The following is a 6,000-nucleotide window of genomic DNA, read 5'->3' on the forward strand; positions in this document are numbered from 1 at the left end:
CACTGAAAGTAGTTGAGGCCAAAACGCTGTGTAATTTCAAGAAGGAATTGGATATAGCTCTTGAGGCTAAAGGGGTCAAGGGATAAGTGGGGAAGGCAGGATCAGGGTATTGAAATTGATTATCAGCCATGATCATAATGAATGGTGGAGCAGGCTCGAAGGGCCGAATGGCCTCCTCCTGCCTCTATTTTCTCTGTATGTTTCTATATAAAATGATAAGTTAAATATATGAGAAAAAAGTTGGCAAGTGGAGTAGAATGTGGGAAAATGGGAAGTTGTCCAGTTTGGAAGGGAGGACAAAAGAACAGAGAATAGAGAAAAATTGCCAAAAGCTGCAACATGGGGACTTGGGGCTCCTTGGGCACTCAACCCAGAAAACTACCACACAGCTGCAGCAGGTAATCAGGAAGGCTAATGGAATGTTGGCCCTTATTTCAAAGAGTTGGAGTATAAGTGTCGGGACGTCTTGCTGCAACTGGACAAAGTACTGCTGTGGCCACATCTGGAGCACTGAGAGCAGTTTTGGTCCCCCTTATTTAAGAAAAGATATTTATTTCTCTGGAGGCGGTTCAGAGAAGGTTCACGTTTGATTCCCCAGTTTGGAGGAATTGCCTCCTGAGCAAATGAACACGGCCGGCACAGCGACACAGTGGTTAGCACTGTTGCTTCACAGTGCCAGGGATCCGGATTCGATTCCCAGCTTGGGTCAATGCCTGTGCGGAGTCTGCACATTCTCCCTGTGTCTGTGTGGGTTTCCTCCGGGCGCTAGGGTTTCCTCCCACAAGTCCCGAAAGGTGTGCTGTTCAACGAATTGGACATTCTGAATTCTCCCAAAGTGTTTCGGAACAGGTGCCGGAGTGTGGCGATGGGGGACGTTTCACAGTAACTTCATTCCAGTGTTAATGCAAGCCTACTTGTGACACCAATAAAGATTATATTATTAAACAGATCGAGTCTCTACACATTAGAATTTTAGAAGAACGAGAGGTGTTCTCACTGAAACATCTAGGATCCTCAAAGTATTTAACAGGGTAAATGCAAAGAGGATGTTCCCCCTCATGAAGAGTTTAGGACCAGAGGACATAGTCTCAGAATAAAGGGGGGACAATTTAAGACTGAGATGAGAAGGAAGTTCTTCACTCAGAGGGTTTGAGTCTTTAGAACTCCTTGCCACCGAGAGCTGAGGGGGCAGAGTATAAGTGCGTATTTAAGACAAAGATTGATAAATTATTGATCAGTAAGGGAATTACGGGTTATGGGGAAAGGGCAGGAAAGTGGACATGAAGATTGTCAGATCAGCCATGATCCGATTGAATGGCGAAGCAGGCCTGACGGGCTGAACGGTCTATGCATGTTCCTATTTCTTATGGTCTTATTTTATCAACTCACCTCTTGTCTCTAACTGCTGTTGCCCTCGAGTAACAAGACTTCTATAGTTTGGAAATGGAAGTGTTCAAAGAAATTGAGAAAAATGCACAATTTTGTTTTCAGGGTTCCTATTAATTTCTTTCCCCCAGGGCTTAGATTCAGGAGCAGTGCTCCGAAAGCTAGTGATTCGAAACAAACCTGTTGGACTTTAGCCTGGTGTTGTAAGTCTTCTTACTGTACTATAATTATAGCACAGCTGCCACAATAATGTTCTGTTCAGGGCAGTAGCGACCTGGCTTTGATGATAAAGAAGTCTCCACAAATAAAATGTTGTCTAGAGCAAAAAGGCTCACTTTGATTCACCAATCTGAAGCAGGTAGTCTTCATCTCTGCCTTCCCAGGAGGCCGGTTAGCTCAGATGGTTAGAGCGTGGTGCTACCACGCTAAGGTTAATGCCAAGGTCGTGGGTTCAAAACCCGTAGTGGCCAACAAATCAACCATCTCTGCCTTCTGTGATAGTATTTCCTAGGTTAAAAGTTAAGTAATATCAATTGTTTGCTTTGGAACTACAGGGGTACGCTCGCCGTTGTTTTGCACATTTGTGATTCAACCCTGTAGTTTATCATTCTTTCTCTGGCTGTACACGTCAGACTCTAACACTTCCTGGTCTTCTACAGGCTCCACTTCTCCTCCAGCTTGGTCTGTTTCTTGATGTCAAGTTCTTCCCGATCGGACCTTAAAGCAGCCAACTAACCCAACCTCTATCTACTTCAGCAGGCAGCTACAGTATTTGCCCAATCCGACATTGAATCCAGTAGATTACAGACATCGATCAGCATAATATTACATGCCAACGTTCCCTTGGCAATGGAGGCCGGAAAATTCTTGGTGCCACCCCATGAGCCGAGTAGCTCGATGGCTGCTCTTCATCGTCACAGACAAGGAGATGAGGTGAATTCTGGTTGCTTCAAGAAGCCCTAAAAAGCCCCTGTTTTAAAACTGCCAGTTATGAAAAGGATGTTTGTTGACCCACACGAGACTGTATCGATCGAGCAGTGCTCCTGACCCAGCACACATTGATGTCAATTAGCCACTTGCGCAGAAGCAGAGAAGGACAATCATCCCTTGGACCACAATAAAACAATAACTTTCTGCGAGGTTACCTACCTGTTTAATGAGCTCCAGCCGGTTCCTCTGCAATTTGCATTAAAAAAATGAAAGTCGATTATTTATTTTCAAACAACACCATTTTGAATTAGAAAACTAAAAGAAAAATGTACAGATGGGCAAGAATACAAAATGTAAACATAGGAAAACATCTGAAAGATCTAGGGTTTAGGTTTAACGAAAAAAAAAGTCTGGTTTTGGGCGTGAGTAGTTGGGTGTTTCTCGGAGCCTGCAGCGCTGACAATGACCCCGCGATCAAATGGGACTTTGCTTATTTCTGGGACCCTGCCTCGGGCGCACTTACGTTCTCGAACCCCCTTCCCGGCCTTCGGATCACCCACACCCCAATTTACCAATTAGTGGTCCTCAAGCCCCCCCTCACCCCACCTCATAAGGGCAGGGCATCCCTGGGCCCGATCCTCGGCATGGGCAACTTGGCACCTGGGCTCTGCCAGCCTGGCAGTGCCACCTGGGCACCTGGCAGTGCCAGGGCAGCATCACCAGGGCACCCGGGTGGCAGTACCAGAGTGCCCTGGTGGCATTGGGGGTGCCAGAGTACCACCCTGCCCAAAGCCCAACCACCCGGGGGCTGCCTGGGAGACCCTCCCTCCCCCCACCCCCAAGTGGCGTTATGCCTGGTCCACATTTGTGGTGATAAACTCCACAGGCTTGGGCGTTCGATCCCAGGCCTTGGGATACTTCGCCGCAGACTTATTTCAGTGAAGCTAACTGCTCACATAATTATGCAAATCCGGATCCAGCCCAATGAGGACAAGATCCCAATCGTGGTTTACAGATGCAGATTAAGGCGGCAAATGGAGTTTTGTCCTTCATTGCTGGAGGGATGGAGTTTAAGACTCGGGAGGTTATGCTGCAATTGTACAAGGTGTTAATGAGGCCACACCTGGAGTATTGTGTTCAGTTTTGGTCTCCTTACCTGAGAAAGGACGTACTGGCGCTGGAGGGTGTGCAGAGGAGATTCACTAGGTTAATCCCAGAGCTGAAGGGGTTGGATTAGGAGGAGAGGTTGAGTAGACTGGGACTGTACTCGTTGGAATTTAGAAGGATGAGGGGGGATCTTATAGAAACATTTAAAATTATGAAGGGAATAGATAGGATAGATGCGGGCAGGTTGTTTCCACTGGCGGGTGACAGCAGAACTAGGGGACATAGCCTCAAAATAAGGGGAAGTAGATTTAGGACTGAGTTGAGGAGGAACTTCTTCACCCAAAGGGTTGTGAATCTATGGAATTCCTTGCCCAGTGAAGCAGTTGAGGCTCCTTCTTTAAATGTTTTTAAGATAAAGATAGATAGTTTTTTGAATAATAAAGGGATTAAGGGTTATGGTGTTCAGGCCGGAAAGTGGAGCTGAGTCCACAAAAGATCAGCCGTGATCTCATTGAATGGCAGAGCAGGCTCGAGGGGCCAGATGGCCTACTCCTGCTCCTAGTTCTTACGTTCTTATGTGACGTCGTATGAGATCTCACGAAGAGTCCCGAGGAGGCCTCTCGCGGGATTTTGCGGCCTCGTCACGTCACCGGGTTGGCCGTTCAATCGGGCCCATACCTTTTAATACGGTCACACAGAGATAGAGAAAGAAACTCAAACACTCAAAACATTGCAAAATAACTTTAAATATCAGAATGAAGTTTTCATCGTTGTAAATATCACCTTAAAGTGTATTTAGATGTGTCAGCTGTGAGTATTTCTGGTGGAAAGCAGGAAAGCACAATTAATAGCAAACTGCAGCCATCCCCTAATCACAATCCAACATTAAATTGTCATAACCGCAGATGCTATGACCAAACAGACAATAGTGGTCAGCTTGAACTGTAATAATTGATGCAAAGTAAAGGAGGTACTTGCACAAAGTGAATGATGACTGGCTCAAGGGAGATTGTGTTTAGCAATCTGAATAATGGATATAAATCTGATTTTATGGCTCTGGTTGCAAACATATGCCAAGCTAAGCAAAAACATACTACATACCTGCAAACATATGAAATATGTTTATGAATTATATATATGAATTATGTATATGAATGGCTGATCGGATTATAACATCACCTCATATTCCTGTCTACCCCTGATAACCTCTCACCCCCTTGTTAATCAATAATATATCTACCTTAAAAATATTCTGAAACTCTGCTTCCACTACCATTTGAGGAAGGTCCAAAGACTCACGACCCTGAGCGAAAAGAATTCTTCTCATCTCTTTTTTCAATAAATTTAAAGTACCCAATTATTTTCTTTTCCAATGAAGGGGCAATTTAGCGTGGCCAGTCGATCTACCCCGCACATCTTTGGGCTGTGGGTGTGAGGCCCACGCAGACACGGGGAGAATGTGCCCACTCGATACGGACAGTGACCTGGGGCTGGGATCGAACCCGGGTCCTCGGCGCCGTGAGGCAGCAGTGCTAACCACTGTGCCACCGTGTCGCCCATCTCTGCCTTATTTTTAAACAGTGAGCCCCAGTTCTAGATTCTCCCACAAGAGGAAACTTCACAACCACTCAGGATCATAAAGGTTCCAACCAAGTGATCTTTTACTCTTCTAAACTCAAAGTGGATACAAGCCTAACCTGTCCAAACTTTCCTCACAAGACAACCCACCCATTCCTGGTATTGGCTTCAAGTGAATTTACATTTTTCTCATATAAGGAGACCAATACTGTAACCCTGTACTCCAGATGTGAGCCTATTCGTGTTGACACTATTGCATTAGTGGAAGAGGTTGGGTGGGTAGATTCCTTTGCTCTCTTTCAAGGTATACCTTGGTGGCATTGTCTTGCCGCTGATCCCTCAGCTTTTCAGATGATCTTCCACATGGAATCTCTCATGGTGTTTCTTTTTAAAGCAAGTATAAACGCGGTCACCTTAACCGCGTGACCTGTACAAGTCCCAAGCCCTTTTCCAAATAAGGTAGTGGACTGGGCCAATACACATCCCGTGTTGTGGCTTTTCACATTTTGAGTTGAGCGACCATCACAATACAATGAAAGGTCGATGAAGTTCATTTCATATTCGTCTGACACTCATTGAGTTTTGATGTCTCTATTGTCCACGGTGAGACAGGAAGATGAATCGGTCTCAGTCCTGTTTCTGCTTAATAAAAGGACGAGAGTCTCACAAGCGGCTGGGATTGTTCATATTTCATCAAAGTATTTGTGATTGTTTGAAATTTAGCAATCTAGCATTTGTCCTGGTGATTGCAGAATGGAAAGACCTGGTAACATGTGTATGATTTCACACGACTATTTTGAAGACTATAGAGGACAGAGAGTTCATACAATTAACGTAAGTACAGCATCAATAACTAGGAAATTAAAGGAACTAAAGAGTTACAAATCCCCAGGACCTGATGATTTCCAGGGTGTTAAAGGAAGTAGAGGAGGACACTACAGATGCCCAAACTAGAATCTTTCAGTGCTCCCTAGATTCAGGAATAGTCATTCGTGATTG

The 6,000-nt window shown here is 45.1% G+C and overlaps 1 non-coding gene across 1 annotated transcript; it reads left to right on the plus strand.

Moving 5' to 3' along the window:
• Positions 1-1,771: 1,771 nt before the first annotated feature.
• On the plus strand, positions 1,772-1,856 carry trnag-acc. Its single transcript is given in 2 exon segments — positions 1,772-1,809; positions 1,821-1,856. It is a non-coding gene; the product is annotated as a tRNA-Gly (tRNA).
• Positions 1,857-6,000: the final 4,144 nt, after the last annotated feature.

Source organism: Scyliorhinus canicula, chromosome 9 (assembly GCF_902713615.1).
Source record: "Scyliorhinus canicula chromosome 9, sScyCan1.1, whole genome shotgun sequence".
NCBI lineage: Eukaryota > Metazoa > Chordata > Chondrichthyes > Carcharhiniformes > Scyliorhinidae > Scyliorhinus > Scyliorhinus canicula.